We start from the raw sequence: 12,916 nt of genomic DNA, 5'->3' as shown, positions 1-12,916 counted from the left end.
TCCTACTTCCTTGGGCCACATCTCTTCACCTGTGAGACTTCTTTGTTCTTATAAATGAGACAGTCATCCTATAGCTTTTAAAATATTAAAGGGATTTTCAGAATCTCTCAGACACTAAACCTGGTGAGTAGTAAAAAAACATAGTCTCAAACATTTGACAAAAAAATCTCCAGAAAATTCATCATGTTCTCCATCCAAATCCAAAGAGTCAAGCCAAATTTGTATCTTATGTTTCTGTATTTTCTTTCTTTTGATTGGTTCTATTAAACGGTGCATACCTTCGAAATCCAACTTCTCTGGAAATTTAACAGAAATTAAAAGCAAAATTCTTTCTTTGCTGAGAAATTTTAGTGTCTTCATATTAATTGGCACTGAATATCAATTTCTTATAATTGTTAAATGAAATCAGAAGTGTGTTAATTTAAGAGATGGTAAGTTGGTTTTTGCTTTGTTTTTGTTTTTGTTTGTCTTCCTTTTTGTTTTTGCTTTTGTTTTGTTTTTGTTTTTGTGTTTTTGTTTTTGTAAAATAAAATATCTGGGCTAAAGCTCTGAGAACTAACTTACGTAAGTTTCCACTGAGGCATTTCTGACGGAAAGTGTGTTTTTGTTTAGTTGTTTTTAAGATTCTTCTCTTCGACTTTGGTTTTCTGTAATTTTAGTGTGCTGTATCTAGCTGTGGATTTCTATACATCTTTCTTGAATTTGTTAGGCCTCTTGAATCTGTGGGTTAATAGTATAAATTTTTAAAAATTCATAGCCAAGGGGCGCCTGGGTGGCTCAGTCGGTTAAGCGTCTGACTTCAGCTCAGGTCACGATCTCACGGTCCGTGAGTTCGAGCCCCGCGTCGGGCTCTGGGCTGATGGCTCAGAGCCTGGAGCCTGCTTCCAATTCTGTGTCTCCCTCTCTCTGACCCTCCCCCGTTCATGCTCTGTCTCTCTCTGTCTCAAAAATAAATAAACGTTAAAAAAATTCATAGCCAAAAAATAATAAAATAATAATAATAAAATCCATAGTCATTTTTATGTGCTCATGTCTCATATTCTGTACCTCATATTCTCTCTCCTCTCCTTCTGGGATTAAAGTCAAAGGTATGTTAGGCCTTCAAACTTTATTCTCTTATCTCTTGCTCTTGCTGCCTTTCCACCTTACATTCTGGAGAATATCTGCTGACCTGTTCCCTGGTTCAATAATTCTTTCTTCAGCTAAATCTGTTCAATGAATTCTCAATTTCAGTTATTTCATTCTTTTTTTTGGTATGGTTTCTTTTTTTCTGTACTTATTTTCAAATCTTCTTTTATTTCCTTAAACATATTAAATGTAGTCAGATTGTAGCCTGTATCTGGTGATTTTATTTTTCTGTATTTATTTTTAAAGTGTATTTATTTATTTTGGGATAGAGAGAGAGTATCTGTGAGTGGGGGAGGGACAGAGAGAGAGGGAGAGAGATAATCCCAAGCAGGATCCGTGCTGTCAGCATGAAGCCCAATGCGGGGCTCAGTTTCATGAACCACAAGATCATGACCTGAACCCAAATCGACAGTCAGATGCTTAACCGACTGAGTCACCCAGGTGCCCCAGAATCTGCTGATTTTAGTATTTGAAATCTTTGTAAGTCTATTTTTGTTCTTACTGTTTCTTTCTTAGGGTGACTTTTTTTTTGTTACCCAGTCATCTTTGTTTCTGTACTGATCATTGTTCATGAAAATACTTTCAGGAATAATGTGAGAATATGATGAAGGTATCCTCCTCCAGAAATTTGCATAGTTTCAAGGTACATGGGGGCAAAATGAGTCAAGGACCACCTTAAATCAAATTCACGGGCTGATGTTCCCTGTACCTCCCAGGTGAATTAAAATTTGGATGTAAATCTTTGTGAAAGTTGGTTAACTTCTTATTCATCTTACTCTAAAGATCTAGCTCCTTAAAGTCACAAGTTTTTCTCATGTGTCTATTATTTTTAGCTCTCCTCTTCAGTGCTGAACTTTTATATGTCCTGAGCTTTGATTTATGTCTGAGGCTACCAAAACAAAAGTTACAATTGACTGGAATTGTCAAATTCCTCACTCCTGGGTGGCTCAGTCAGTTGAATGTCAGATTCTTGATTTCGGCTCAGGTCATGATCCCAGGGTCATGGATGGAGCTGTGCATCAGGCTCCATGCTCAGCAGGATGCTCCACACTGAGCATGGAACATGCTTAAGATTCTCTCTCCCTCCCTCCCTCTGCCCCTCTCCCCAACTCGTGCTGCTCTCTCTCTCTCTCTCATAAAAAAAAAAAAAAAAAAAAAAAAGAATTGTCAAATGCCCCAGAAAAAAAAGCAGTTTCTGTTCTAGCTTACTCCTTGAGGTTCCCATTTTATTTTTTAATTTTGGCCTCACAATTCTTTACTGCCATGTTAGGTCATCACTGCTTCTAAGTGACTTTTGCCCAGTAGTTTTAGTTTTTTTCATCAAAAGAGATGACCTCAATAGCTAGCCTACCATTCTTGGAAACTGAAAGTGTACAGGTGGATTTTTTAGAGCACTCAGGCAAAATACAGTGGGAATTTTAGTTTTTTATCTTTCCAATGACATTGCCCAAAAGAATAAATAGGAAAGGTATCCACCCTTAGGATAGATACGTGAACCAGAAGAATGCCATCTTGGACAAACATGCCATGATGACCACTTTGTGACCTGCAACCTTCTTGAACACAGTCCCCCACCCCCATTATTTATTTTTGTTTAATTACACCCTTAAGTACACCCTGGGGGCACAATATCTTTGATCTATTTTGGAGATATGACTATGATTCTCAAATATTTCCTCCCAGGCAGTCTCACAGTTACAAAAGCAGGCCTTACAGGAGGTGGGATTATGGAGATCTATTAATCTTGTAGCCACCCAAGACATGCTTCTGTCCATAAGTCCTTTTAATAAACTATTTCTTGTCAAGCTGGACTTGAGGGCCTTTTTCTTCAGTCTTATGGCTCCTTCAGGTTTTGGAGGTCATTTTGCATGCACCTTCCTTTCACAGAACAGTAGACATTCTAAGATGTGGACTAAGGACAACATGATCAAGGGGCACTGGCTCTCTAGTTCTCCAGAGCCAAGAAAAAATGAGTCAGAGTCACCTCTGAGATCATAAAATATCTTTACTTGGCAGAGTCTAGCAGTTTCAAGGCAACTGTTCAATTTTTTTTAGCCTATGCACTATAAATTCTCTGGTGAAGGACAGAGCTCCTCTGACAAGCCTAAATGCACGCCTATCCTCTATGGATGGTTCAGAGCACATGCTTCTACTCAGAGAAGGGGGAGCTAATTAAGTCAAAGGACTCTAGTCATCTAGATTCTTTCGTAAACAATCAGTATTTTCTTTTCTTTTTTTTAATGTACTCTTTTTTTTAATGTTTTTTTTTTTTAATTTATTTTTGAGACAGAGAGAGACAGAGCATGAGCAGGGAAGGGGCAGAGAGAGAGCGAGACACAGAATCCAAAGCAGGCTCCAGGCTCTGAGGTGTCAGCACAGAACCCGACGCCGGGTTTGAACTCACAAACCGAAAGATCATGACCTGAGCTGAAGTCGGATGCTTAACCGACTGAGCCACCCAGGCACCCCAACAATCGGTAAGTATTTTCTAAAAACCACTGTACTTAGTGCTTGCTTCTATGCTTTTTGTTATGTGAGACCCAGAAGTATCATATATGACACTACCCTTAACTCAAGATGGATCTAGGATCACAGATTGCATGAGCTTGTCACCTCTGCTTAATTTGGTATTGTTCTTCAGTTTTTGTCTTTCATGAACTTCAGACTTTTAGGGTCTCTCATTTTAGGTTTGTCTAAGGTTTCCTCTGATCGAATTCAAGTCTGTGTTTTTGTAAGAATACCACAAAAGCAATAGTGTATACTTCTCAATATATAATAGTAGAAAACATGTGATGGCAATCTGTCCTATTACTATTGATGTTAACTTTAATCACTTGGTTCAAGTCGGATCTGCCAGGTTTCTCCACTATAAAGTTGCCATTTTCCTCTTCAGAATTAATAAGAATCTTGTGGGGTGATACTTTAATATTGTGCACTTACCCTGTTTCTCATTATACTTTGACTCACTAAGTTTAGTATCCATTGGAGATTCTTGACTAAAACAACTATTACTCTGATATTTGCTAAGTGGTGATTGTTTACTTCCATTATTTTTTTAGTCTTTAGTTGGAATTCTGCTCTACCAAAGAGCTTTTATTTCTCTCGCACTTGTTCAGTTATTCAATTATTTACATGTCCATGGACTTGTGGATTCTTATTTTACTCTGTGGGTTATAATTCATTATCCATTATGGACTGAATGTTTGTGGTCTCTCCAAAATTCATACTTTAAAGCCCTAATCCCCAATCTGATGGTCTTGGGAGATAAGAGCCTTTGGGAAGTAACTAGGTTTAGAAGAGGTCATGAGGGTGGGGCCCTCAGAAGAGGATTGCCCCTAGAAGAAGAGACGCCAGAAAGCTTACTCTTGCTCTGTCTCCACACATGCACAAAGAGGTCAGGTGACCACAGTGGGATGGCAACCACCTATAAGCCAAGAGAGGCCTCTGAATGAAAACTCTCTTGCCAGCAGCACCTTGATCTTGGACTTCAGAACTGTGAGAAATAATTTTCTATTGTTTAAGCCACTCAGTCTGTGGTATTTTGTTATAGCTACCAGAGCTAAGACATCATTATTTTTTTTGTTGCTCAGACTACTCCAGATTTAGTCAATGTTTTAGGTTGACTCCTATACCTTTGTTTATATGACCGCCACATTTATTGAGCACTTGCTTTCTGGCACCACAAGATATTCCAGGCTCATCTATAGAAGTACTTCATTCTATACTTTTCCTGCTATCATCCTGCTAGCCATTTGTCCAAGGAGTCCCAGGTCCTTTTATTTTAGAATGGTATGTGAAAACAAGATGTGTGCTAGAAGGGCCCATTGGTACTGAGAAATCATTCCCTCTCTGGGCTCTTTCAGCACATTGAGCTAAAAAGTAAATGTGTGTATACACATGTACACACAATCACATGCGTACACACACACACACACACACACACATCCTATTCTTGTATCTGTCCATCTGAAGATACTGTAAAAATCACAAGTTTTTACCGATGGAAATATATTGGATTGTACTGATACTCCAATCCAAACCCATAAATTTCAAGGATTCATTCTAGCCTTCTGTTTTTCTGTATTCATAACTCCCTTTCTGACAGCAAGACACCCGGCTCTTGTTATCCACGATGTATTCATTTATTTATTCATTTGTTTATTTTATTCTTTAAATTTTTTAATGTTTATTTTTGAGGGAGAGAGAGAGAGAGAGAGAGAGAGAGAGGGTGAGTTGGGGAGGGGCAGAGAGACAGGGAGACACAGAGTTGGCTCCAGGCTCTGAGCTGTCAGTACAGAGCCCGATGTGGGGCTCCATCCCACGGACCATGAGATCATGACCTGAGTCAAAATCAGATGCTTAACTAACTGAACCACCCAGGCGCCCCAATTTATTTATTATATTCTTTCTTTATTTTTTTTTTAAATTTTTTTGTTAACATTTATTTATTTTTGAGACAGAGAGAGACAGAGCATGAATGGGGGAGGGTCACAGAGAGAGAGACACACACAGAATCTGAAATAGGCTCCAGGCTCTGAGCAGTCAGCACAGAGCCCGACGCAGGGATCGAACTCATGGACCGCGAGATCGTGACCTGAGCCGAAGTCGGCCGCTTAACCGACTGAGCCACCCAGGCGCCCCTATATTCTTTAAATTCATCAAGTTCTTTGTTCATCTGCTGTTCTCCTTTTTTCTCCTTGATGACTTTTAAAATCTTCTTTTATATTAAGACTATTAATTAGTCCTTTGTTGCTCAAATGTGTTGCAAATGTATATATTTTTCTTTACCTTCTTATGTTTCGGCTTGAGTAGTTGAAAATACTTTTCTTTGAGACATTAAATTCATTAACTGGTGTTTACTTTCTCATAAATAAGCATATTCTTGAGAAAAGGGAGGAAAGCAATGTGCACTGACCAGCTTTACCTATCCTACAGGTGTATTGAATTTAGCATGATTTCACTTCCCATGTAAACTCAATTCCTCCCTTTGGCTTAGGACAAGCAACTGTCATATAAATGGGAAAATCCACATACAGTAACAGCTCACCAGTCCCATTAACTTGGAGGAAGACCTGTCTGAGTGAAAAGTCTGAATTATGAAATCATTCCAAAAAATGTTGCTTTGTGGGGTGCCTGGGTGATTTAGTCAGTTAAGCACCCAACTTTGGCTCAGGTCATGATCCTGTGGTTAGCGGGTTTTAACCCCCTGTCAGGCTCTGTGTTGACAACTCAGAGCCTGGAGCCTGCTTTGGATTCTGTGTCTCCCTCTCTTTGCTCCTCCCCAGCTCATGCTCTGTCTCTCTCTCTCTTTCTCTCTCTCTCTCTCTCTTTCAAAAATAATTAAATAAGCATTAAAAATTTTTTTAAGTGTTGCTTTGTTACCTTCACATAAATAGTAACTAAAACAGCTGAAATTTTAAAAATTATACATATATAATTGACATATCAAACACAAGAAAATACAATCAGATGATGTTGTTAGTGTTGTGTTTTAAATTATCTTAACTAGGTTAAACATTCTCATAAATAGCATGTTACTTATGATGTTGATGTTTGGCCAGCTCCTTTTTTCTACCTTTTATTCAACTGTGAACAAGCCCAGAAAATTACTACAGATGTTAAGTGGGGAATAAAATTGTTTACATATGTATTTATTATATGCACTGATTTATGACCTGTATATTTAATTGTACTGATTGGATTTTCAAAGCAGCTTACTGAACATCACTTTTCGTTTTTAGTTATCAATAGCTTGTCATAATGTTGTAATGGACTTTACATAAACAGTCACTATAATTATTATCTGGCTTTTGCATTGTGAGTTTAGAGGTTTTGTTCCCTCGGTGCTGTTTGGGTGAGAGCTGGGTGCAGAAAGAAGAATGTAAAAACATTATTTTGGAGTTATGACATGACACACTCCTACTTACTATATTTGACGTTAACAATTGTGGGATGGTTGTGAAACGCATTAATAAGCATTAAGCAATTTAGGGGCAGCTGGGTGGCTCAGTTGGTTAAGCGTCCGACTTCGGCTCAGGTCATGATCTCACAGTTTGTAAGTTCAAGCCCTGCATCAGGCTCTGTGCTGACAGTGCAGAGTCTGGAGCCTGCTTCGGATTCTGTGTCACCCTCTCTCTCTGCCCCTCCCCCATTCACATTGTGTCTCTCCCTCTCAAAAATAAACAAACATAAAAAAAATTTTTTTAAATACGTGTTAAGCAATAACTGGTTTGAAGTGCCCTGTGCATTAGGATTGTAGGGGCCAATGCTCTGCTGGCGACGGCAGAGGACTAGGAGATGCCTAACATGATCTATGCTGTGCATGGCTGCTTTTGGAAAACACTTGAAAAGATCATTCTTGAATAGCATGTAACATCTGAACTCATCAAACTTCATTATCTTTTAAGATCTGAACTCAGGCAATAAAATTTAATCTCACATGGAAACTGGCATACAGCTTTCAACCCTGGGGCAATTTTTAAAAGTTCTTCTTTGAACATTTTATCAGTTGTCAATTACTTATTAATGAAAACTCTATGACAAGATCACAGAGGGCTTGATAAGGAGGAGAAGCAGAAACACCCCATGCTGTCTTTTCTTTGAGAGGCCTCCCAGGCAATCCCTGATGCTCTCAGCTGTGCTAGCTGTCAACAAGAAGAGAAGTTATTGTCAAGGGACACTCAGCACCATGGAATAGCGTTCTAACCCCCTTTGTATTAAGGGGCCATGTTTCCGTTTTGTCCCACCAATAGCATTTGATAGGTACTCAAATAAATACTCGTTAAACTGAATAGGTAAAGAATTTTAAGAGGAAGTTATTAGGGTTATAATCAGAACCTTTAGTCCAAACAAATTTCTAATGGTCCTTAATAAAATGCTAACAGATGTAACAACAATCTTAGACATTTTGTTGGTGTTTTACAATGCACAATGCCCTTTCAAGTTATTTATGTCATTTGATCTTTGATCTTTGATTAACTATTCCCATTTTTCCAAATAGAAGTAAACTCAGAGACACTGGTTGATTTGCCCAAGGCTTCATTGTCACTGGTGAAGCTAACTTTACGCAGACTTAATTTTAGTCCAAATGCTATCATTCACTGGATACTTTTGAAATATTTTGTCCCATTTGGTTATAGGTTTATCCTATACAATTGTCAAGAGTTATTAGTTGACACTCTTAAAACTATATTTTCAACAATTTGGTTCAAATGCAGTCCCCAAATTGTTGTTTGAACAACATTCTAACTTTGTAGAATAGCTCATCAAGATAGACTGGTTTAACCCTTGATTTTATAAAAGAATATCAACACTATTTGGTTGATCTTAAAGTATTTGACTGGAACCTCCTTCAATTAATGTAACTTTATATCTGCATCTACTGACACAGAAATGATTTAAGGTGAAGTAAGTCATCAATTCTGATTTTTTTATGCAGGTTTTATTCAGGGGTTGAACTAAAATCTAAGAAAACAACATCCTTGGGCATCACTTAGATTCACAGGAGACTGGTTTCCCTGAGTTGCTTTCTACTATCATGAAATTGACTTTGGGGGGAAGACACAACAACAAGTATCCTTATAAAATCAAGATCTACATTTGTTGCAGGGATATTACTGAGGTCATTATATACTATGTCTTTAAGTGTTCCCTACATGCAGTCCACTGGGTAATTTCTTTCAGAACGGAGTTCTATACAGTCTTTGCTTGGCCTGAGAAACTCTAAATTTTCTTCTTTTGGGCAATAAATACTATGCAACTGACTTTTCTCTTAGGCTATGTTTTCCAAGAACTCAAAGCCAAATTTGTGTCCCACCTGTAGCCAGTTATGTTGAACTATACTATATGTTGAAATAGTTTCCTAACTATTTGTGTGTGTGCGGGGCGAGGGAGGGGGGGCAGTGGTGTGTGTTTGCACCACACTTTCATTTTATCTGGTCCTGATTTTTAATTTATTTTTGACTGTTACAGTTTATGTGTTGCCTAAAAGCACCCTCAAATTCTTTATACTCTCAAAGCATGAAAAAAAAACACCAAAACCCCCAATTAAATTGTAAATTTTAAATGTTTTCATATACTCTTTTTTTTTAAAATGCCATTGGCTGATTTGTTTGCATCTGTTAGAAAAAAAAGACCCTAAACTGTTCGTGAGAGTTATGAATAGCCACAGAGCCCCGAGAGTATAAAACTACAACTTTTGTTTGACAAGCAGTTTCTCAGTTGGGTGGATCTAATCTCTTTTCTCCAATTTAGGGATATCCATTGCTTTGCATTCCAACTAGGGTCCAGCTTCTGCACATGGGTCTTCCAGAATTACAAGATGTTTGCCAACAAGGCACTTGGCATCAGGGCTATGAGTCGTGTTTACTCTGCTGTCTATGGACTTGGTTGCCAAGCCACTACAAGTGAACACCCAGGAGGGTTTGTGCTATTGGGAGGCGTTTCTACCGTTTCAAGACTTTGAGACAACTATATGCACGTTTAAGATCTGATGTTTTCTTTTCCGTATTGTCAGAAGGAAGTCACACCCTCATTAAGACGCGTGTAGTCTTAGTATCAGTTGAATTCCTATTGCTGTTATAAGCATAGTAAAACTCGTCCTTCTAGAGGTGGCTTAGAGAAAACTATGGTTAGAATATTTATAGGATAAATGTTCATAAACATACTTGATGGTTGATTAAATAAAAAAGAATCCAAGATGGCAGTGATAAAAGAAAGTGGGCAAATGGTGACCTCTTCACTCATTACAATCTGAGTAACCATTCCTACTCCTTCCTTCAACCAACAAATACTTATTGACAACATTCTTTGCGACAGGCAACTTCTATTCTCTTTCCAGCATGAAAACAGTGGATATTTACAAACCAGTATCTTATAAGACTAAACTCCCAACGAAGGTGTTAGGCACCGGTGGTATCTATAAAATAGACACTCTTTCATAAAAGTTTTACATCTAAACATGAATATCTTTATTATTATTACTATTATTATTATTATTATTTCATTTAAATCCAAGTTAGTTAACATACAGTGTAATAATGGTTTTAGGAGTCGAATTTAGTGATTTATCACTTACATATAACACCCAGTGCTCATCCCAACAAGTGCCCTCCTTAATACCCATCACCCATTTAGCCCATCCCCTCACCCAACACCCATCCAGCAGCCCTCAGTTTGTTCTCTGTGTTTAAGAGTCTCTTATGGTTTGTTGGGACACCTAGGTGGCTCAGTCAGTTAGGCATCCTACTTTGACTCAGGTCATGATTTCATGATTCATGGGTTCGAGCCCCACTTCAGGTTCTGTGCTGACAGCTCAGAGTCTGGAGCTTGCTTCAGATTCTGTGTCTCCCTCTCTCTCTGCCTTACCCCCCACTTCTGCTCTCTCTCTCTCTCTCTCTCTCTCAGAAATAAATAAACATTAAAGTTAAAAAAAGAGTCTCTTATGGTTTTTCTCCCTCTTTGTTTTTACCTTATTTTTCCTTCCCTTCCCCTATGTTCATCTGTTTTGTTTCTTAAATTCCACATATGAGTGAAATTGTATCATATTTATCTTTCTCTGACTGACTTATTTTGCTTAACATTGTAATTCTAGTTCCATCCACTTTGTTGCAAATGGCAAGATTTCATTCTTTTTGATTGCTGAGTAATATTCCATTGTATGTATATACCACTTCTTTTCTATCCATTTGTCAGTTGATGGACATTTGAGCTCTTTCCATAATTTGGCTACTGTTTATAGTGCTTCTATAAACATCAGAGTGCATGTACCCCTTCAAATCAGCATTTTTGTATCCTTTGGATAAATACCTAGTAGTGCAATTGCTGGGTCGTATGGTAGTTCTACTTTTAATTTTTTGAGGAAGCTCCATACTGTCTTCCAGAGTGGCTGCACCAGTTTGCATTCCCACCAGCGGCACAAAAGAGTTCCCCTTTCTCCTCATCTTCACCAACATCTGTTGTTTCCTGAGTTGTTAATTTTAGCCATTCTGATAGGTATGAGGTATCTCATTGTGGTTTTAATTTGTATTTCCCTGATGATGCGTGATGTTGAGCACCTTTTCATGTGTCTGTTGGCCATCTGGATGTCTTCTTTGGAAAACTGTCTATTCATGTCTTTTGCCCATTTCTTCACTCAATTATTTGTTTTTTGGGTATTGAGTTTGATAAGTTCTTTATAGATTTTGGGTATTAACCCTTTATCTGATATGTCATTTGCAAATATCTTCTCCTATTTCATAGGTGGCTGTTTAGTTTTGTTGATTGTTTCCTTTGCTGTGCAGAATATTTTTATCTTGATAAGGTCCCAATAGTTCGTTTTTGTTTTTGTTTCCCTTGCCTCTGGAGAATGTCTAGTAGGAAGTTGCTGTGGGCAAGGTGAAAACGTTGTTGACTCTTTTCTCCTCTAGGATTTTGATGGTTTCTTGCCTTATATTTAGGTCTTTCATCCATTTTGAGTTTATTTTTGTGTACAGTGTAAGAATTCTTCTGCAGTCGCTGTCCAGTTTTGCCAGCACCATTTGCTAAAGAGACTTCTGTTGGATATTCTTTCCTGCTTTGTCAAAGATTAATTGGCCGTACGTTTGTGGGTCCATTTCTGGGTTCTCTTTTGTATTCCATTGATCTATTTGTCTGTTTTTGTGCCAGTACCATACTGTCTTGATGATTACAGCTTTGTAGTACAGCTTGAAGTCTGGAATTGTGATGCCTCTAGCTTTGGTTTTCTTTCTCAGGATTGCTTTGGTTCTTCAGGGTCTTTTCTGGTTCCATACAAATGTTAGAAAAATAAAATTATTTATTCTAGCTCTGTGAAGAATACTGGTGGTATTTTGATAGAGATTGCACTGAATGTGTAGAATGCTTTGTATAGGATCGACATCTTAACGATATTTGTTTTTCCAATCCATGAGCATGGAATGTTTTTCCATTTCTTTGTGTCTTCTTCAATTTATTTCATAAGCTTTCTACAGTTTTCAGCATATAGATCTTTTATCTCTTTGGTTAGGTTTATTCCTAGGTATTTTATGGTTTGGGGTGCAATTGTAAATGGGATAGATTCCTTAATTTCTCTTTCTGCTGCTTCATTATTGGTGTATAGAAATGCAACCGATTTCTGTATGTTGATTTTATATCCTGTGACTTTGTTGAATTCATGTATCAGTTCTAGCATTTTTGTTTTTTGTGTTTTGTTTTTTGTTTTGGTGGAATCTTTAAGGTTTTCCACATAGAGTATCATGTCATCTGCAAAGAGTGGAAGTTTGACTTCTTCCTTGCTGATTTGTCTTTGATTTATTTTTGTAGTCTGATTGCTGAGGCTAGGTCTTTCAACACTATGTTGAACAATAGTGGTGAGAGTGGACATTCCTGTCATGTTCTTGACCTTAGGGGGAAACCTTGAGCTTTTCCCCATTGAGGATGATATTAGCTGTGGGTCTTTCATATATGGCCTTTTTGGTATTAAGTATAAATATGAATATCTTTAATGAGACTGACTGGGGTATTTATAATTTGAGTTAGTTAACTCTTAGTTATTCACTGGATGATTTCTGAGATTCCTCAGAATTTTAATTTTCCTCCTGCTGACAGACCAAAATAATATTTCTTCTTATTAAAAAAATGGATATGTGCTTATTTTAATATATCTACAATATTGAAAACGTGAAGCAAATGAACATTACCCACAACCCTAGCTCTCATAGGTAAATGCTCCTAATATTCTGCTCTATTACGTTCTAATATTTTGCATATTTACATATTTTTGTTTGGGGGGACAATTTTGCTTTTTGGGAAC

Source organism: Panthera onca, chromosome B2, assembly GCF_046562875.1.
Source record: "Panthera onca isolate mPanOnc1 chromosome B2, mPanOnc1 haplotype 2, whole genome shotgun sequence".
NCBI classification, from domain to species: Eukaryota; Metazoa; Chordata; class Mammalia; order Carnivora; family Felidae; genus Panthera; species Panthera onca.
Note: the sequence above shows the minus strand (reverse complement) of the source record.